Source organism: Chiloscyllium punctatum, chromosome 36 (genome assembly GCF_047496795.1).
Source record: "Chiloscyllium punctatum isolate Juve2018m chromosome 36, sChiPun1.3, whole genome shotgun sequence".
NCBI lineage: Eukaryota > Metazoa > Chordata > Chondrichthyes > Orectolobiformes > Hemiscylliidae > Chiloscyllium > Chiloscyllium punctatum.
Window position 1 is genome coordinate 20,419,793 of NC_092774.1, and position 22,914 is coordinate 20,442,706.

Here is a 22,914-nt window from a genome sequence, read left to right on the forward strand (position 1 = left end):
ACCTCCACACCGGGCTGAGAACTAATCACATACTGAGATACCCCCACACCGGGCTGAGAACTAATCACATACTGAGATATCACCACACCGGGCTGAGAACTAATCACATACTGAGATACCCCCACACCGGGCTGAGAACTAATCACATACTGAGATACCCCCACACCGGGCTGAGAACTAATCACATACTGAGATATCACCACACCGGGCTGAGAACTAATCACATACTGAGATACCCCCACACCGGGCTGAGAACTAATCACATACTGAGATACCCCCACACCGGGCTGAGAACTAATCACATGGTGAGATACCTCCACACCGGGCTGAGAACTAATCACATACTGAGATACCTCCACACCGGGCTGAGAACTAATCACATGGTGAGATACCTCCACACCGGGCTGAGAACTAATCACATACTGAGATACCGCCACACCGGGCTGAGAACTAATCACATACTGAGATACCCCCACACCGGGCTGAGAACTAATCACATACTGAGATACCCCCACACCGGGCTGAGAACTAATCACATACTGAGATACCCCCACACCGGGCTGAGAACTAATCATATACTGAGATACCTCCACACCGGGCTGAGAACTAATCACATACTGAGATACCCCCACACCGGGCTGAGAACTAATCATATACTGAGATACCTCCACACCGGGCTGAGAACTAATCACATACTGAGATACCCCCACACCGGGCTGAGAACTAATCACAAACTGAGATACCCCCACACCGGGCTGAGAACTAATCACATACTGAGATACCTCCACACCGGGCTGAGAACTAATCACATGGTGAGATACCTCCACACCGGGCTGAGAACTAATCACATACTGAGATACCTCCACACCGGGCTGAGAACTAATCACATACTGAGATACCCCCACACCGGGCTGAGAACTAATCACATGGTGAGATACCTCCACACCGGGCTGAGAACTAATCACATACTGAGATACCCCCACACCGGGCTGAGAACTAATCACATACTGAGATACCCCCACACCGGGCTGAGAACTAATCACATACTGAGATACCTCCACACCGGGCTGAGAACTAATCACATACTGAGATACCTCCACACCGGGCTGAGAACTAATCACATACTGAGATACCCCCACACCGGGCTGAGAACTAATCACATACTGAGATACCCCCACACCGGGCTGAGAACTAATCACATACTGAGATACCCCCACACCGGGCTGAGAACTAATCACATGGTGAGATACCCCCACACCGGGCTGAGAACTAATCACATACTGAGATACCTCCACACCGGGCTGAGAACTAATCACATACTGAGATACCTCCACACCGGGCTGAGAACTAATCACATACTGAGATACCACCACACCGGGCTGAGAACTAATCACATACTGAGATACCCCCACACCGGGCTGAGAACTAATCACATACTGAGATACCTCCACACCGGGCTGAGAACTAATCACATACTGAGATACCTCCACACCGGGCTGAGAACTAATCACATACTGAGATACCTCCAGACCAGGCTGAGAACTAATCACATGGTGAGATACCCCCACACCGGGCTGAGAACTAATCACATACTGAGATACCCCCACACCGGGCTGAGAACTAATCACATACTGAGATACCCCCACACCGGGCTGAGAACTAATCACATACTGAGATACCTCCACACCGGGCTGAGAACTAATCACATACTGAGATACCTACACACCGGGCTGAGAACTAATCACATACTGAGATACCTCCACACCGGGCTGAGAACTAATCACATACTGAGATACCTCCACACCGGGCTGAGAACTAATCTCATACTGAGATACCCCCACACCGGGCTGAGAACTAATCACATGGTGAGATACCTCCACACCGGGCTGAGAACTAATCACATACTGAGATACCCCCACACCGGGCTGAGAACTAATCACATACTGAGATACCCCCACACCGGGCTGAGAACTAATCACATACTGAGATACCTCCACACCGGGCTGAGAACTAATCACATACTGAGATACCCCCACACCGGGCTGAGAACTAATCACATACTGAGATACCTCCACACCGGGCTGAGAACTAATCACATACTGAGATACCTCCACACCGGGCTGAGAACTAATCACATACTGAGATACCCCCACACCGGGCTGAGAACTAATCACATACTGAGATACCTCCACACCGGGCTGAGAACTAATCTCATACTGAGATACCCCCACACCGGGCTGAGAACTAATCACATACTGAGATACCTCCACACCGGGCTGAGAACTAATCACATACTGAGATACCTCCACACCGGGCTGAGAACTAATCACATACTGAGATACCTCCACACCGGGCTGAGAACTAATCACATACTGAGATACCTCCACACCGGGCTGAGAACTAATCACATGGTGAGATACCCCCACACCGGGCTGAGAACTAATCACATACTGAGATACCCCCACACCGGGCTGAGAACTAATCACATACTGAGATACCCCCACACCGGGCTGAGAACTAATCACATACTGAGATACCTCCTCACCGGGCTGAGAACTAATCACATACTGAGATACCCCCACACCGGGCTGAGAACTAATCACATACTGAGATACCTCCACACCGGGCTGAGAACTAATCACATACTGAGATACCTCCACACCGGGCTGAGAACTAATCACAGACTGAGATACCTCCACAACGGGCTGAGAACTAATCACATACTGAGATACCCCCACACCGGGCTGAGAACTAATCACATACTGAGATACCTCCACACCGGGCTGAGAACTAATCACATACTGAGATACCTCCACACCGGGCTGAGAACTAATCACATACTGAGATACCTCCACACCGGGCTGAGAACTAATCACATACTGAGATACCCCCACACCGGGCTGAGAACTAATCACATACTGAGATACCTCCACACCGGGCTGAGAACTAATCACATGGTGAGATACCCCCACACCGGGCTGAGAACTAATCACATACTGAGATACCCCCACACCGGGCTGAGAACTAATCACATACTGAGATACCTCCACACCGGGCTGAGAACTAATCACATACTGAGATACCCCCACACCGGGCTGAGAACTAATCACATACTGAGATACCCCCACACCGGGCTGAGAACTAATCACATGGTGAGATACCTCCACACCGGGCTGAGAACTAATCACATACTGAGATACCTCCACACCGGGCTGAGAACTAATCACATACTGAGATACCCCCACACCGGGCTGAGAACTAATCACATACTGAGATACCCCCACACCGGACTGAGAACTAATCACATACTGAGATACCCCCACACCGGGCTGAGAACTAATCACATACTGAGATACCTCCACACCGGGCTGAGAACTAATCACATACTGAGATACCCCCACACCGGGCTGAGAACTAATCACATACTGAGATACCCCCACACCGGGCTGAGAACTAATCACATGGTGAGATACCTCCACACCGGGCTGAGAACTAATCACATACTGAGATACCTCCACACCGGGCTGAGAACTAATCACATACTGAGATACCCCCACACCGGGCTGAGAACTAATCACATACTGAGATACCCCCACACCGGACTGAGAACTAATCACATACTGAGATACCCCCACACCGGGCTGAGAACTAATCACATACTGAGATACCCCCACACCGGGCTGAGAACTAATCACATACTGAGATACCCCCACACCGGGCTGAGAACTAATCACATACTGAGATACCTCCACACCGGGCTGAGAACTAATCACATGGTGAGATACCTCCACACCGGGCTGAGAACTAATCACATACTGAGATACCTCCACACCGGGCTGAGAACTAATCACATACTGAGATACCCCCACACCGGGCTGAGAACTAATCACATACTGAGATACCCCCACACCGGGCTGAGAACTAATCACATACTGAGATACCCCCACACCGGGCTGAGAACTAATCACATACTGAGATACCTCCACACCGGGCTGAGAACTAATCACATACTGAGATACCCCCACACCGGGCTGAGAACTAATCACATACTGAGATACCTCCACACCGGGCTGAGAACTAATCACATACTGAGATACCCCCACACCGGGCTGAGAACTAATCACATACTGAGATACCCCCACACCGGGCTGAGAACTAATCACATACTGAGATACCTCCACACCGGGCTGAGAACTAATCACATACTGAGATACCCCCACACCGGGCTGAGAACTAATCACATACTGAGATACCTCCACACCGGGCTGAGAACTAATCACATACTGAGATACCCCCACACCGGGCTGAGAACTAATCACAGACTGAGATACCCCCACACCGGGCTGAGAACTAATCACATACTGAGATACCTCCACACCGGGCTGAGAACTAATCACATACTGAGATACCTCCACACCGGGCTGAGAACTAATCACATACTGAGATACCCCCACACCGGGCTGAGAACTAATCACATACTGAGATACCCCCACACCGGGCTGAGAACTAATCACATGGTGAGATACCCCCACACCGGGCTGAGAACTAATCACATACTGAGATACCCCCACACCGGGCTGAGAACTAATCACATACTGAGATACCCCCACACCGGGCTGAGAACTAATCACATGGTGAGATACCCCCACACCGGGCTGAGAACTAATCACATGGTGAGATACCCCCACACCGGGCTGAGAACTAATCACATACTGAGATACCCCCACACCGGGCTGAGAACTAATCACATACTGAGATACCCCCACACCGGGCTGAGAACTAATCACATACTGAGATACCCCCACACCGGGCTGAGAACTAATCACATACTGAGATACCCCCACACCGGGCTGAGAACTAATCACATACTGAGATACCCCCACACCGGGCTGAGAACTAATCACATACTGAGATACCCCCACACCGGGCTGAGAACTAATCACATACTGAGATACCCCCACACCGGGCTGAGAACTAATCACATACTGAGATACCCCCACACCGGGCTGAGAACTAATCACATGGTGAGATACCCCCACACCGGGCTGAGAACTAATCACATGGTGAGATACCTCCACACCGGGCTGAGAACTAATCACATACTGAGATACCCCCACACCGGGCTGAGAACTAATCACATACTGAGATACCCCCACACCGGGCTGAGAACTAATCACATACTGAGATACCTCCACACCGGGCTGAGAACTAATCACATACTGAGATACCCCCACACCGGGCTGAGAACTAATCACATACTGAGATACCCCCACACCGGGCTGAGAACTAATCACATACTGAGATACCTCCACACCGGGCTGAGAACTAATCACATACTGAGATACCCCCACACCGGGCTGAGAACTAATCACATACTGAGATACCCCCACACCGGGCTGAGAACTAATCACATACTGAGATACCTCCACACCGGGCTGAGAACCAATCACATACTGAGATACCTCCACACCGGGCTGAGAACTAATCACATACTGAGATACCCCCACACCGGGCTGAGAACTAATCACATACTGAGATACCCCCACACCGGGCTGAGAACTAATCACATACTGAGATACCTCCACACCGGGCTGAGAACCAATCACATACTGAGATACCCCCACACCGGGCTGAGAACTAATCACATACTGAGATACCCCCACACCGGGCTGAGAACTAATCACATACTGAGATACCCCCACACCGGGCTGAGAACTAATCACATACTGAGATACCCCCACACCGGGCTGAGAACTAATCACATACTGAGATACCCCCACACCGGGCTGAGAACTAATCACATACTGAGATACCTCCACACCGGGCTGAGAACTAATCACATGGTGAGATACTGCCACACCGGGCTGAGAACCAATCACAGTGTGGTTTTAGTAGGAAAGTGGTAGACGGAGAAGTCCACCACTATCATGGGCGATCTCCCTGTTCTCTGCAGCTAACGACCATTTTCAACTCGAACAAAAGCAATTCATCTTTCTTGTTGTAAACTGTAACCCTTCAGTGATAAGCCAGAGACCTTGTATAAGTGAACCAACCACCCTGTGCCTCTTTTTTTTATTCATTTCTGGAATTGGGCATCGCATTCTGGCCAACATTGATATCCCGTTCGTATTTGCCCTTGACAAGGTGGTGATGAGCTGCCTTCTTGAATTGCTCCAGTCCACTTGCTGTGGGTAGTCTCGCAATGCTGTTAGTGAGGGAATCTCAGGAGTTTGACCCAACCACAGTGAAGGAACAGAGGTTTATTTCCAAGTCAGGGGGGGTGAGTGGCTTGGAGGGGAATGTGCAGGTGATGGTCTTCCCAAGTACCTGCTGCCCTTGTCCTTCTAGATGGAAGTGGTCATGGGTTTGGAAGATGCTATCTAAGGATCTTTGGTGGATTTCTGCAGTGTATCTTGTAGATAGTACACACTGCTGCTCCTGAGGGCCAGTGGTGGAGGGATTGAATGTTTGTAGATAGGGTGCCAATTAAGTGGGTTGCTTTGTCCTGGATGGTGTCAAGCTTCTTGAGTGTTGTTGGAGCTGCACCCGTCCAGGCAAGTGGGGAGCATTCCATCACACTCCTGACTTGTGCCTTGTAGATGGTGGATAGACTTTGGCATGTTGGGGTGTGAGTTACTCACCACAGTATCCCTAGTCTCTGACCTGCTGTTGTAGTCACTGTGTTTATGTAGTGAGTCCAGTTGAGTTTCTGGTCAATGGTAACCCCAAGGATGTTGACAGTGAGGGGATTCAGTGATGGTAATACCGTTGAATGTCAAGGAGTGGTGGTTAGAGTGTCTCTTATCGGTGACTGTCATTGTCTGGCATTTGTGTGGTGCAAATGTTACTGTCCATTTGTCTGCCCAAGCCTGGATATTGTCCAGATCTTGTTGCATTTGAGCATGGATTGCTTCAGTATCTGAGGTGCTGAACAATCATCGGCGAACATCCCCACTTCTGACCTTCTGACAGAGGGAAGGTCATTGATGGAGCAGCTGAAGATTGTTGGGTCTAGGACACTACCCTGAGGGACTCCTGCTGAAATGTCCTAGAGCTGAGATGACTGACCCTCCACAACCACAAACCATCTTCCTTTGCGCCAGTTATGACTCTAACCAGCGGAGTGTTTCCCCACGATACCCACTGATGCCAGTTTTGCCAGGGCTCCTTGATGCCATACACGCTCAAATGCAGCCTTGATGTCAAGGGCTGTCACTCTCACCTCCCCCCTGGAATTCAGCTCTTTTGTCCACATTTGAACCAAGGCTGTAATGAGGTCAGGAGCTGAATGACCCTGGAAAAACCTAAACTGGGCGTCACCGAGCAAGTTGTTGCTGAGTAGGTGCTGCTTGATAGCACTGTTGGTGACTCCTTCCATCACTTTACTGATAGTAGAGAGCAGACACATTGGGCGGTAATTGGCTGGGTTGGATTTGTCCTGCTTTTTGCGTACAGGACATACTTGGGCGATTTTCCACATTGTCGGGTAGATGCCAGTGTAGTACCTGAACTGGAAGAGCTTGGCTAGGGGAGCAGCAAGTTCTGGAGCACACATCGTCAGTCCTATTGTCAGACTGTTATCAGGGCCCAGTGCCTTTGCAGTATCCAGTGCCTCCAGCTGTTTCTTGATATCACGTGGAGTGAAGCGAATTTGCTGGAGACTGGTGTCTGTGATGCTGGGGACCACTGGAGGAGCCCAAGATGGATCATCAACTCGGCACTTCTGACTGAAGATCGTTGCGAATGCATCAGCCTGATCTTTTGCACTGATGTGCTGGGCTCCTCCATCATGGAGGGTGGGGATATCTGTGGAACCACCTCCTCCAGTGAGTTGTTTAATTCTCCACCACCATTCACGACTGGACATGGAAGGACTGCAGAGTTTCGATCTGATCTGTTGGTTGTGGGATTGCTTAGCTCCGTCTATCACTTGCAGTTTATGCCAATTGGCGCGCAGGTAGACCTGTCTGGTAGCTTCACCTGGTTGGCACCCCATTTTTAGGTACGCCTAATGCTGATCCTGGCATGTCCTCCTACACTTCTCCATTGAACCAGGGTTCACCCCTTGGCTTGCTGTTGAGTGGGGGATATGCCGGGCCACGAGGTTGCAGATTGGACGGGAGTACAGTTCCGCTGCTGCTGATGGCTACACGGATGCCCAGTCTTGGAGCTGCTAGATCATGTTCAAAGTCTGTCCCACTTAGCACCGTGATAGCGCCACACAACGCGATGGAAACCACTGGCAGCATCCAGGGGGAGATGATTGAACAGCAACGTGTTGACAAGCTTAAGTATCATAAGGGATCATCTGTGAACAGGAACCATGGAACTGTCGTCCGTGTTTTCCTCAACCCATAACCTACGTCGTGTATGAGTGTTGTGAATGAGAATGTTAGAGTAAGAATATGTAGAGTTATACACTGACAGTTAGGCAAAGACTGGGGATAAAGGGGTCTTTTATAGGAAGACAGCCGGTGACTAGTGGGATTGAGGGGTCAGTGTTGGGACCACAACTATTCACGTTAAATGTTCGCAATCTGGATGCAGGAACTGAGGGCATTGTTGCTAAATTGCCAAAGTAGCTGGTGGGACAGGTACTGTTGAGGAACTGGGGAGGCTGCGGAAGGACTTGGGACAGGCTAGGAGTATGGGCAAAGAAATGGCAGACGGAATAGAATTTGGGGAAGTTTGAGGTTCTGCACTTTGAAGAGTAGAGTCACGGACTATTTTCGAAGTGGGGAAAGGCTTTGGAAATCTGAAGCACAAAGGGACTTGGGAGCCCTAGTTCAGGATTCTCTTAAGGTTAACAAACAGGTTCAGTTGGCATTTAGGAAAGCAAATACAACGTTAGCATTTATTTCTAGAATGCAAGATCAAGTGAGGCTGTTAAGGCTGTGGTCAGACCGTATCGAGTATATTGTGAGCAGTTTTGGGCCCCGTATCTGAGGAAGGATGTGCTGTCACTGGTGGAAGTCCGGAGGAGGTTCACAAGAATGATCCTGGGGCTGAAGGGCTTGTCATTTGAGGAGCAGTTGAGTCTGTACTTGATGGAATTTAGGAAGATTGAGGCGGGAGGCGGGGGGGGGGGGGGGGGGGGGGAACCTCATTGAAACTTATAGAATACTGAGAGGCCTGGAGAGAGTGGAACTGGAGAAGCTGTTTTCACTAGTAGGAGAGACTAGGACTTGAGGGCACAGCCTCCGAGCAAAGGGAAGTGAGTAAAGGAGAAATTGTGTCAGCCAGAAGGTGGTGACTCTGTAGAACTCATTGCTGCAGAAAGCTGTACAACCCAAGTCATTGAGTGTATTAAAGACAGAGAGAAATAGGTTCTTGATTGGCAAGAGGATTAAAGTTTACAGGGAGAAGGCAGGAGAGTGGGGTTGAGAAACACAGCAGAAATGGTCAAATGGTGGAGCAGACTTGTTGAGCCAAATGGAGTAATTCTGCTCCTGTATTTTATGATCTTTATATGGTCTTATGGTTTATAACTTTACCTGTAGCTGGAGCCCTGAACTACTTGCAATGAGTAGTGATCCTTGTTCAGTCCAGAAACCTTGTCCATGATTTCTGTCAACCTGGGTCTGCAACTGAGGCTGACTGGGGAATTGTTTTGATTACTCCGTCTGTTGGGACGAGTCCAGGATTGATGTATGTGTAATGAGCTGGCCAGATGGGCTGACCAGTGGCGAAAGGAGTTGAATCCTGATTCAGTGTGAGGTGATGCATTCTGGGAGGGCTAACCAGGCAAGGGAGTAAATGATGAATGGCTGGACTCTGGGATTGGAGGGATCTTGGTGTCCATGTCGACAGGACACGGAAGACAGCACGATAGGTCGAACAGGTGGTAAGGAAGGCATGAGGGATGCTTGCCTTTATTAGTCAAGGCACTGAATACAATAGCAAGGAGGCCATGATGGAGGTAGGCCTCAGCTGGAGCACTGTGCGCAGCTCTGGTCACTGCACTACAGGAAGGAGGTGATTGTACAAGAGAACAGATTCACCAGGATGTAGCCTGGTGAGAAGGCCATTCTAATTCTTTATTTTTTTTTTTTTTTTTTCTTTCCTACTTATCTTTTTTCCCGGGCTAATCCCCTACTTATTTTTTTTTTTCCTTCTACTTTTTTTTTTTCTTTTTTTTTTTTCTTAACCCCCACACTACCGCCTAACTGCGGTAGTGCTTATTTTCTAATTCTTTATTCCTTCTTTAGATCAGATAGGATTCAGGTTCCTTTAATTGTTACTCATTTATGCATAAGGGACATACAAATCACAAAGATGGTACACAGCTCAAATCTTTATTCAAGAAGCAAATGCCTTGTACTATTTTTACAGGTAACAGGCTTTTACTGTTTCCACAGATAATAACATCCAACTAAAAGGTTCCACATTTATTCATCAATATCTCTATCCAAATGTGTTCACGGAGTCTACATTCCAGGTCAGTAAACATGACCATCTTATCCAATCATTTCACGACAGGTTCACCTCTACTGGCTGGAGGTACATCTTCTGGCTGTAGGTATGTACTTACGGTTACGAGAAACCCTCCCCTTTCAATCCCCTCTCTTGGTCCTTGGCACATTCCCAAGTCGAGAGTGTGGTGCTGGGAAAGCACATCAGGTCAGGCAGTGTCCGAGGAGCAGGAGAATCAACGTTTCGGGCATAAGCCCTTCATCAGGAGTGAGGCTTGTGGGCTGGGGCTGAAAGATAAATGGGATGGGAGTGGGGTGGGGGGGGGAGCTGTCCATCACTCCCCCTCTGACCTATCACCTTCTCCCTCACTTTCATCTACCTATCGCTTTCTCAGAGACCTTTCCCCCCAAACCCACTCCCCTCCCATTTATCTCTCAGCGCCCCCAGCCCACAAGCCTCACTCCTGATGAAGGGCTTATAGCCGAAACGTCGATGCTCCTGCTTGTCGGACGCTGCCTGACCTGCTGTGTCTTTCCCAGCACCACACTCTCGACACTGATCTCCAGCATCTGCAGTCCTCACATTCTCCTACGTCCCCAAGTTGGCCTAATGCCTACAAGGGCCTCCTTTACTGGCCAGGAGCAGGGTGACATCGGACTGTCTCACCAGGAGAACATCGGTCAGAGAGTCACAGAAACAGACCCTTCGGTTCAACCAGTCCATAATCCCAAACTAAGCTGGTCCCAACTGCCTGCGCTTGGCCCATATCTCTCCAAACCTTTCTTATTCATGTACTTATCCAAATGTCTTTTAAACAGTGCAACTATACCCGCATCCACCACTTCCTCAAGTCATTCCACACGAACTATTCTCGGTGTAAAAAAAAATTGCCCCTTATGTCTTTTTAAAATCTTTATCCTCTCACCTTAAAAATCTGCCCCGTAGCCTTGAAATCCCTCACCCTAGGAAAAAACACCCACCATACACTGTATCTATAACACTCATGATTTTATAAACCTCAATACGGTTGCCCCTCAAACTCTTAAGCTCCAGTGAATAAAGTTCCAGCCTCTCTTTATAACTCAAACCCTCCAGTCCCGGCAACATCCTGGGAAATCTCTCTCAATCCTCTCCACCTTAACTATATCCTTCCTGTAACAGGGCGACCAGAACTGGACACAGTACTCCAGAAGAGGACTCACCAATATCCTGTTCCAACTCCACAAACAAAGGTCTGAGCGATGGGAGTAAGCATGATAGATGCCTTCTTAGCTACCCGATCTATATGCGATGCAAACTTCAAAGAATTATGTCCCTGAACCCCTACGTCTCTCTGTTCTATAACACTACCCAAGACTCTACTTTTACTTGCATAAGTCTTAGAGTCATAGAAATGTACAGCCCAGAAACAGACCCTTCGGTCCAACTTGTCCATGCCGACCAGATATCCCAACCCGACCTAGCCCCATTTGCAAGCACTTGACCCATACGTCTTGGCTTTGTTTTACCAAAATGTAATACTTTGCATTTATCCATATTAAACTCCATCTGCCACTCTTCAGCCCATTGACCCAATTACAGTCATAGAGGTGTACAGCACGGAAACAGACCCTTCAGTCCAACTCGTCCATGCCGACCAGATATCCCAACCCAATCTAGTCCCATTTACCAGTATCTGGCCCGTTTCCTTCTAAACCCTTCCTATTCATATACCCATCCAGATGCTTTTTAAATGGTGCAATTGTACCAGCCTCCACCACTTCCTCTGGCAGCTCATTCCACACATGTACCATCCTCTGTGTAAAAAACGTTACCCCTTATGTCTCTTTTATATCTTTCCCTTTTCACCCTAAACCTCTAGTTCTGGACTCTCCGACCCCAGGGAAAAGGTTTTGTCTATTTATCCTGTCCGTGCCCTTCATGATTTTATAAACCTCTGTAAGGTGAGCCTTCAACCTCCAACGCTCCAGGGAAAACAGCCCCGGCCTGTTCAGCCTCTCCCTATAGCTCAGACCCTCCAACCCTGGCAACATCCTTGTATATCTTTTCTGAACCCTTTCAAGTTTCACAACATCCTTCCGATAGGAAGGAGACCAGAATTGCATGCAATATTCCAACAGTGGCCTAACCAATGTCCTGTACAGCTGTAACATGACCTCCCAACTCCTGTACTCAATACTCTGACCAATAAAGGAAAACATACCAAACACCTTCTTCACTATCCTATCTACCTGCGACACTACTTTCAAGGAGCTGTGAACCTGCACTCTAAGGTCTCTTTGTTCAGCAACACTCCCTAGGACCTTACCATTGAGTGTATAAGTCCTGCTAAGATTTGCTTTCCCAAAATGCAGCACCTCACATTTATCTGAATTAAACTCCATCTGCCACGTCTCAGCCCATTGGCCCATCTGGTCCAGATCCTGTTGTAGTTTGAGGTAACCTTCTTTGCTGTTCACTACACCCTCCAATTTTGGTGTCATCTGCAAATTCACCATGTTCACATCCAAATCATTTATGTAAATGACGAAAAGTAGAGCGCCCAGCACTGATCCTTGTGGCACTCCACTGGTCACAGGCCTCCGGTCTGAAAAGCAACCCTCCACCACCACCCTCCGCCTTGTACCTGTGAGCCGGTTCTGTATCCAAATGGCTAGTTCTCCCTGTATTCCGTGAGATCTAACCTTGCTAATCAGTCTCCCATGGGGAACCTTGTCAAACACCTTACTGATGTCCATATAGATCATGTCTATGGCTCTGCCTTTTTCAATCCTCTTTGTTACTTCTTGAATAAAAACTCAATCAAGTTCATGAGACATGATTTCCCATGCACAAAGCAATGCTGAATATCCCTCATCAGTCCTTGCCTCTCCAAATACAATGTCAATCCTGTCCCTCAGGATTCCCACCAACAACTTGCCCACCATCAAGGTCAGCTTCACCAGTCTATAGTTCTCTGGCTTGTCCTTTCCACCTTTCTTAAATAGTGGCACCACGTTAGCCAACCTCCAGTCTTCCGGCACCTCACCTGTGGCTAATGACGATATAAATATCTCAGCAAGAGGCCCAGCAATCACTTCCCTCACTTCCACAGAGTTCCAGGGTATACCTGATCTGGTCCTGGGGATTCATCCACCTTTATGTCTTTCAAGACATCCAGCACTTCCTCCTCTGTAATATGGACATTTTATGGCAAGATGTAGAGGCGATAGGGTAGAGGTGATGGGAGATTTTAATTTTCCCAACATTGACTGGGATACACTTAGCGTCAGATGTCTGAATGGGGTCGAATTTGTAAGAAGCGTCCAGGAGCGTTTTCTAGAGCAGTATGTCAATAGATGGACGAGGGAAGGGGCCATATTGGACCTGGGACTGGGGAATGAGCCAGGACAGGTGGTAGAAGTTGTGGTGGGGGATTTCTTTGGGAACAGTGACCACAATTCTGTAAGTTTTAGAGTACTCGTAGATAAAGATGAGAGTGGTCCTTCAGGGAAGAGTACTAAACTGGGCCAAGGCCAATTATTATCAAAATTAGGCAGGAGCTCTGATGTGTGGATTGGACACAGCTATTTGAAGTGAAGTCCACATTTGAGATGTGGGAGGCTTTCAAAGATAGATTAAAGATAGTGCAGGATAGGCATGACCCGTTGAAGGCAAAGGATAGGAAGGGCAAGATTCGTGAACCGTGGATGACAGGAGTAATTGTACGACTAGCCAAGAGGAAAAGGCAAGCATACATAAGGTCTAGGCAGCTAAGAACAGAACGGGCCCTGGAGAAATATCGGAAGAGTAGGACAAGTCTTAAATGAGGAATCAAGCGGGCTAAAAGGGGTCAGGAAATAGCTTTAGCGAGCAGAATTAAGGAGAATGCCAAAGCATTTTATTCTTATATAAGAAGCAAGTGGATAACTAGAGAAAGGATTGATCCACTAAAGGATAATGAAGGAAGGCTGTGTGTCAAACCTGAGAGAATGGGTGAGATTCTGAATGATTACTTTGTAGTCATTGTAGTCACTACATTGTAGTCATAGTAGTGTTCACTGAGGAGAGGAACATGATGAATCTTGAGATTAGAGATAGAAGTTTCATTAGTCTGGATCACATTGACATAAGTAGGGAAGATGTGTTGGGTAGGATAGAGGTTATTAAGGTGGACAAATCCCCAGGACCAGATGGGATCTATCCCAGGTTGCTGAGGGAGGCAAGAGAGGAAATAGCTGGGGCCCTGACAGATATCTTTGTGGCATCCTTTAACACAGGTGAGGTGCCGGAGGACTGGAAGGTTGCTTATGTTGTCCCCCTGTACAAGAAGGGTAGTAGGGATATTCTGGGTAACTACAGACAAGTGAGCCTGACGTCACTGGTGGGAAAGTTGCTGGAGAAAGTACTGAGGGATAGGATCTATTTATATTTAGAAAAGAACGGGTTTATCAGTGATAGGCAACATGGTTTTGTTCCAGGGGAGATTGTGCCGTACCAACGTAATAGAGCACTTTGAGGAAGTGACCAAGTTGATAGATGAAGGAAGGGCTGTTGATGTCATATACATGGACTTTAGTAAGGGTTTGATAAGGTTCCCCATGGTAGACTAATGGAGAAAGTGAAGTCACATGGTGTGCAGGGTGTTCCAGTTAGGTAGATAAAGAACTGGTTGAGCAACAGGAGACAGACAGTAGTAGCTGAAGGGAGTTTCTCAAAATGGAGAAAGGTGACCAGTGGTGTTCCACAGGGATCAGTGCTGGGGCTACTGTTTGTAATATACATATTACACTGTTTGTAATATACATAAATGATCTGGAAGAGGACACTGTTGGTATGATCAACAAGTTTGCAGATGACACAAAGATTGGTGGAGTAGCAGAAAGCATAAGGGACTGTCAGAGAATATAGGAGAATATGGATAGACTGGAGAGTTGGGCAGAAACATGGCAGATGGATTTCAATCCAGACAAACATGAGATGATGCATTTAGGCAAGACTAATTCTAGAGCGAATTATACAATGAACGGAAGAGCCTTGGGAAAAGTTGATGGGCGGAGAGATCTGGGAGTGCAGGTCCATTGTACCCTGAAGGTTGCTGCACAGGCGGACAGAGTGGTCAAGAAGGCATACAGTATGCTTGCCTTCATTGGACGGGGTATTGAGTATAAGAGCTGGCAAATCTGGTCGCTACATTACCAAAAGGAGGTAGACACTTTGGAGTGGGTACAGAGAAGGTTTACGAGGATGTTGCCTGGTATGGAAGGTGCTAGCTACGAAGAAAGGTTGAGTAGGTTAGGTTTGTTTTCATTAGAAAAAATGAGATTGAGAGGGGACCTGATTGAGGTTTACAAAATCATGAAGGGTGTAGATAGTGTGGATAGAGTGAAGGATTCAATAACGAGAGGTCACACTTTCAAGGTGAGAGATGGAAAGCTTAAGGGGGATACACACTGTAAGTACTTCACACAAAGGGTGGTGGGTGTCTGGAACGCGTTGCCAGCAGAGGTGGTAGAGGCAGGCACGGTAGATTCATTTAAGATGTGTCTGGACAGATGCATGAGTCGGTGGGGAGCAGAGGGATACAGATGCTTAGGAATTGGGTGACAGGTCTAGACTGTAGATTTGGATGGGCTCAGTGTTGGGGCTACTGTTTGTAATATACATAAATTATCTGGAAGAGGATACTGTTGGTATGATCAGCAAGTTTGGAGGGCCGAAAGGCCTGTTCCTGGGCCGTAAATTTTCTTTGTTCTTTGTTCAAGATGTCACCATCTATTTCCCAAATCTACATCTTCCATGTCCTTCTCCGCAGTAAACACAGATGCAACTCCACACAAAGGCCGCCTTGCTGATCTTTGAGGGGCCCTATTCTCTCTCTAGTTACCCTTTTGTCCTTCATAAAATCCCTTTGGATTCCCCTTAACTCTCTTTGCCAAAGCTCATGTCCCCTTTTTGCCCTCCTGATTTCCCTCTAAAGTATACTCCTACTGCCTTTATACTCTTCTAAGGATTCACTCGATCTATCCTGTCTATACCTGACGTATGCTTCCTTCTTTTTCTATACCAAACCCTCAATTTCTCTAGTCATCCAGCATTCCCTACACCTACCAGCCTTCCCTTTCACCCTGACAGGAATATACTTTCTCTGGATTCTTGTTATCTCATTTCTGAAGGCTTCCCATTTTCCAGCCGTCCCTTTACCTGCGAACATCTGCCCCCAATCAGCTTTCGAAAGTTCTTGCCTAATACCATCAAAATTGGCCTTTCTCCAATTTAGAACTTCAACTTTTAGATCTGGTCTATCCTTTTCCATCACTATTTTAAATCTAATAGAATTTGGTCGTTGGCCCCAAAGTGCTCCCCCACTGACACCTCAGTCACCTGCCCTGCCTTATTTCCCAAGAGTAAGTCAAGTTTTGCACCTTCTCTAGCTGGTACATCCACATACTGAATCAGAAAATTGTCTTGTACACACTTAACAAATTCCTCTCCATCTAAACCCTGAACACTATGGCAGTCCCAGTCTATGTTTGGGAAGCTAAAATCCTCTACCATAATCACCCTATTATTTTTACAGATAACTGAGATCTCCTTACAAACTTTTTTCTCAATTTCCCTCTGACTATTAGGGGGTCTATAATACAATCCCAGTAAGGTGATCATCCCTTTCTTATTTCTCAGTTTCACCCAATGTTTCCATAATTGCTATGATATCCCAGTCCCATATTCCTAACCATGCCCTGAGTTCATCTGCCTTCCCTGTTAGGCCCCTTGCATTGAAATAAATGCAGTTTAATGTATCAGTCCTCCCTTGTTCTCTGCTTTGTCCCTGCCTGCCCTGACTGTTTGACTCACTTCTTTTCCCAACTGTACCATCTTTCCTGCACATAGACAATTTCCTGTGGAGTAGAAGTATTAAAGCAATTTGAAGTAGATTAGTTGATAAGGAAATTCAGATTTGGAAGTTCCTGTTTGGAAGCTATTAGACATCAGGCTGAATTGGGATAATCTGGAAGTAACAGTCGACTAACGGAATGTTAATGGGCTTCTGATCAAACGAGGTAGATACTCACAAAAGACTGGAACCAGGGAAAGAGTCAGGGAGTCAGACAGATGGAAACAGATGCTCACACCAATTTGTCCATGCTGACCAGGATTCCTAAAGTGAACTCGTCCCATTTGCCTGCATTTGGCCCATATTCCTCTAAACCTTTTCTCTTCATGTACCCATCCAGATGCCTTTTTAATGACGTAATTATACCAGCCTCCACCACTTCCTCTGGCAGCTCATTCTATATATACACCATCCTCTGTGTGAAAAGGTGACCCCTTACGTCCTTTTTATGACTTGCCCCTCTCACCTTAAACCTATGCCCCTACTTTTGGACTCCCCTTGGAAAAGCCCTTGGCTATTCACCTTATCTATGCTCCTCATAATCTTATAAACCTCTATAAGGTCACACCTCTGCCTCCTACACTCGAGGGAAAAATGTCCCAGTCTATTCAGCCTCTCCTTATAACTCAAACTTCCAACCTCGGTAAGATCCTTGTAGGTCTTTCTTGCAACCTTTCTGGTTTAGAACGTAGAACATAGACACAGAAAAGCACAGCACAAAACAGGCCCTTAGGCCCACGCTGTTGTGCCGAGACTTAATTCTAATGTAAAATGTAGTAACTTAACCTACCTGTAGCAGAACGGCCTGAATTGTATGCAGTACTCCACACATGGCCTCCCTAATGTGCTGTATAGCTGGAACATGATGTTCAAACTCCTGTATTCAATGCGCTGACGGATGAAGGCAAGCGTACCCAAGGCCTTCTTCACCGACCTGTGGTGCTACTTTCAATGAGCTATGTACCTGCACCCCTAGGTCTCTCTGTTCGACAACACTCCCCTACTATTAGCTCAAATGAGAAATAATGCACAGAAAGTAGAGTGGGTGTACATTAGAAGCGTCACTCTGAAAATATGATACTATTGGGGAAGTGCTGGAGGCAAAATCGGACCTCAAGAAAATATAACTGAGAGGGTATGGGTGGGTTACGCTTCGGCGGGGCGGTGTGGACTTGTTGGGCCGGAGGGCCTGTTTCCACACTGTAAGTAATCTAAACACGCACTTGCACTTCCAAGAAGGAGCAGTTTTCCAGTCAGGCCCGTTCCCACATAGACAAGTCTTCCCGAATAAAAACAAGTAAAGCCTAGAGAAATTCAGCAGGTCCTAGCAGCGTCTGCTGGGGAGACAGAAACTGAGTAAATGTTTCAAGTCGAATCAGAACTTCAGAATACACAGCGTAAGAAATTGGAACAGGTCAAGACCATTTGGCCCGTCGAATCTGCTCTGCTGTTTGATCGTGGCTGAAATGTTTCTCAACACAATTCTGCTGCCTTCTCACTGTGACCCTTCATTCCCCCTTATTAATCAAAACCTTTCTATCTCTGTCTTAAAGACACTGCTGTGTCTGTGTTTCTATGAGTGTGTGTGTTTTTCTGCTTAACAGTAGGAGACAGATGGTGGTGCTGGAGGGTTGTTTTATGAACTGGAGGCCTGTCACCAGCAGTGTTCCACAGGGATCGGTGCTGGGTCCACTTTCGTCATTAATATAAACGATTTGGATGAGAATATAGAAGGCAAGGTTGGTAAGCTTGCGAATGAGACGAAGATTGGTGGTATAAGTGGGCAGTGAAGAAGATTATCTAAGATTACAAAGAGATCTTGATCAATTGGGTCAATGGGCTGAGGTGTGGCGAGATGAATTTTAATTTGGAGAAAAGCGAGGTGTTGCATTTTGGTAAAACAAACAAAGACGAGACTTAAACATCGGGCCTTAGGTAGTATTGCAGAACAGAGAGGTCCAGGGGTTCAGGTATAATTCTTTGAAGTTCAAGTCACATGTAGATAGGATGGTTACAAAAGTGTTTAGCACATTTGCCTTCTCTGCTTAGACCTTTGAATATAGAAGTCAGGACGTCATACAGGACGTTGGTGAGGCCTTGTCTGGAGTACTGTGTCCAGCTTTGGTCTCCCTGTTACAGGAAGGATAATTATCAAGGTGGAGAGGGTTCAGACGAGAGTTACCAGGACGTTCCCAGGAATGGAGCGTTTGAGTTATAAAAGGCTGGATAGGCTCAGAGTTTTTTTTCACTGGAGCGTAGGAGATTGAGGGGTGACCTTATAGAGGATTATAAAATTATGAGGGGTCCAGAAAAGAATGGCAAGTGTCATTTCCCTCGAATGGGGGATTTCAAGAGTAGGGGGCATATTTTGGAAGTGAGAGGAGAAAGATTTTAAAAACACACGAGGGGCAATTTTGTTTTACACAGAGAGTGGTTCGCATGCAGAATGAACTTCCTGAGGAAGTGGTAAATGTGGGTACGTTTACAACATTTAAAAGACATTTGCCTAAGTACATGAATAGGAAAGGTTTGGAGGGATATGGGCTCAGCGCAGGCAGAGGTGGGGCTAGTCTAGTGTGGGATTTTGGTCAGCATGGACTCGTTGGACCGAAAGGACTCCAGAAGTACTCTGAAGAAGCGTCGCAATACTATCTCTATTTTCTCTCTCCACAGTGCCTGTCAGTTCAGGCAGAGTTTCTCCAGCCTTCTGCAGTTATATTTCAGATTTCCAGGGTCTGACAGGTACTTCGCATTCATTTTGATTCCATTGATCTCCCCGCCAGGTTTGTCAAGCACGGCAACCTTACGTTTTCGCTGGGGAGATATATACAGCTTGTTAGCCTGCGAACCAGGAAAATGAAGAGAGCACTTAAAAGAACTTTAACTGCAGAGACGTTTGCACTGGCAGAGGTGACAGATATGGCCAGGCATTTTAAGCAATGGCAAAAAGAGGCACTCAGGAAAAAATACTGTACTTAAGAGTGTTTGTTCTGGGACAAGTCCACTTCAAGTTCTAGAGTACGGAAACAGACCCTTTGGTTCAACTCGTCCACACTGAACATAATCCCAAACTGAATAGTCCCACCTACCTGTGCTTAGCCCATATTCCTCCAAAGATTTCTTATTCATGTAATTATCCAAATGTTATTTAAACATTGTGACTGTACCCACATCCACCACTTCCTCAGGAAGTTCATTCCACACACGAACCACCCTCTGTGTTTAAAAAAAAAAATTTGCCCTCGTGTCTTTTTAAAATCTTTTCCCTCTCACCTTAAAAATATGTGCCCTGGTCTTGACTAAGAGTGTCACAGTAGAGAGACTGAGGACAGATCTTTAAGTTGTTGGGAAGGGAGGTTTTCAAAACAAAAACTGACCAAATTTAAGTTGGCCAGCTACTAATTGTTGTATAAAAATGTGACGATTATCTGGGAAAATTGTCGGATGTCCTCAAACACAGAATCATTAGTTTCAAATTGAGTAGCTGGTGGAGTGCATCAAGGGATGACAAATTACTTACAATGTATACATGAAATGCTGGGATAATCGAAGTGAATCAACCATCAGCAAGTTTGCTGATGACACCGAAACAGGCTGGAAGGCAAGTGGTGAGGATGACACACAGATTCTGCAAAGGTTAAGTGAGTGGGTTAAAAAAAAGGAATATAACATTGCAACATATACAAGGGGATGCACTCTGGCAGTAAGAATTGAGGAGCTGACCAATATTCAAATTGAGAAAGTTGCAGGACAGAGGGATCGCGAGTCCCTGTCCGTGAATCACAAAAGCTAGCATCCGAGTTCAGCGGGGAACAGGGAGGACAAATATTGGCTATTATTTCAAAGGGGATGGAGTACAAATGGAGGAAGGTTTTGCTAAAACTATACAAGGCACTGGTCAGACCACGTTTGGAGTACTATGAATAGTTCTGGGACCCTCATCTAAGGAAAGATACACTGTCATTGCAGGCAGTCCAGAGAAGGTTCACTCGGCTGATCCCGGGGACGGGGGGGGATTGCCTTATGAGGAGAGAGTGAGTCGGTCGGGCCTGTACTCGATAGGGTTTAGAAGAACAAGGGGGGACCTTATTGAGACAGACGGAGGGGAGGGCAGACTGACAGGGGGAGATGTGGAGAGGTTGTTTCCCAACTTGTGTGGGAGAGTCTAGGGGGCGACATCTCAGAGGGGGTCGCCAATTGAAGACAGAGATGGGGAGGAATTTCTTCTCTCTCTGAGGTGGGGGTGGAGTGAATCTGTGGAATTCTTTACCACAGGGGGCTGTCGGAGCTGGGGCATTGTGGGTATTCAAGGCTGAGACAGAGAGAGGGAGACGTTTTTAATCAGAAAGGGAATTTAGGGGAAAAAGACAGGAAAGGGAGTGGAGGACGATCAGATCAGCCTCATTGAGTGGCAGAGCAAACTTAGTGGGTTGAATGGCCGTCATTGGCTCCTCAAACATACAGCCTGAAAAGAAAATTGGATGGGCACTCAAGGGAAGAAAGCTCATAGGCAGTGGGAATACAACTAACCCATTCATGTCACACCATTCAGAGAACAGAATCCCTACAGTGTGGAACAGGCCCTTCAGCCCAACAAGTCCACACCAACCTTCCGAAGAGTAACCCATCCAGAACCATTCACCCTACCTTATGTTTACCCCTGACTAATGCACCCAACCTATGCATCCCTGAACACTGTGGGACATGTAGCATGGCCAATCCACCCTAACCTGCACATGCCTGGGCACGATGGGCAATTTAGCACGGCAAATCCACCCTAACCTGCACATCCCTGGGCACTATGGGTAATTTAGCACAACCAATCCACCCTAACCTGCACATCCCCGGGCACTATGGGTAATTTACCACGGCCAATCCACCCTAACCTGCACATCCCTGGGCACTATGGGTAATTTAGCACAGCCAACCCACCCTAACCTGCACATCTTTGGACTGTGGGAGAAAACCGGAGCACCCAGAGGAAACCCACACAGAGACAGGGGAGGATGTGCAAACTCCACACAGTCGCCCAAAGGTGGAACAAAATCTGGGTCCCTGGTGCTAAGAGGCAGCTTTGCTAACTACTGAGCCAACGTACCACCCTGCAGCAGTTTGGTGAAGGTTCATTTGGACGATTTCTGGTTTGGAGGGATTGGCAATGGTTAAACAGGTTGGGTCTGTACCCTCTGGCATTTAAGAATGAGAGGTGATTTTTAAGGGGCTTGACAGGGTAAATGCTGGGAGGATGTTTCTCCTCATGGGACGGTCTAGGGCCAGAGAACACAGTCTCAGAATAAAGGAGTGCCAGTTACAGCTTGCCTCAGAGAGCTATGGAGGAAGAATCGCTGTGTATATTTATGGCTGAGACAGGTTCGTGATCAGTCAAATCAAGGGTTACAGGGAAAGGGCAGGAACATGGAGGTGAGGGAAGTGGGATAAGCCATGATCCAACTGAATGGCAGAGTGGGCTCAAGGGGCCGAGAGGGGTACTCCGGTTCCTATTTCTCACAGGCTGATGGTCTCTTTTCCTCTCTCGGAAGCATTCCCCAGTTTCACAAGGGCTGTCAGACCTGCTGAGTTCCTGCAGCAATTTCCCTTTAAGTCAAAACAAACAGAGATCTGTG

The 22,914-nt window shown here is 47.2% G+C and overlaps 1 protein-coding gene across 1 annotated transcript in view; it reads right to left on the reverse strand.

Moving 5' to 3' along the window:
• The window catches only part of LOC140460849 (interferon regulatory factor 8-like), a 129,151-nt gene that overhangs the window by 105,876 nt on the left and 361 nt on the right, over window positions 1–22,914 (reverse strand). The gene's annotated exons all lie outside the window — the stretch shown is intronic.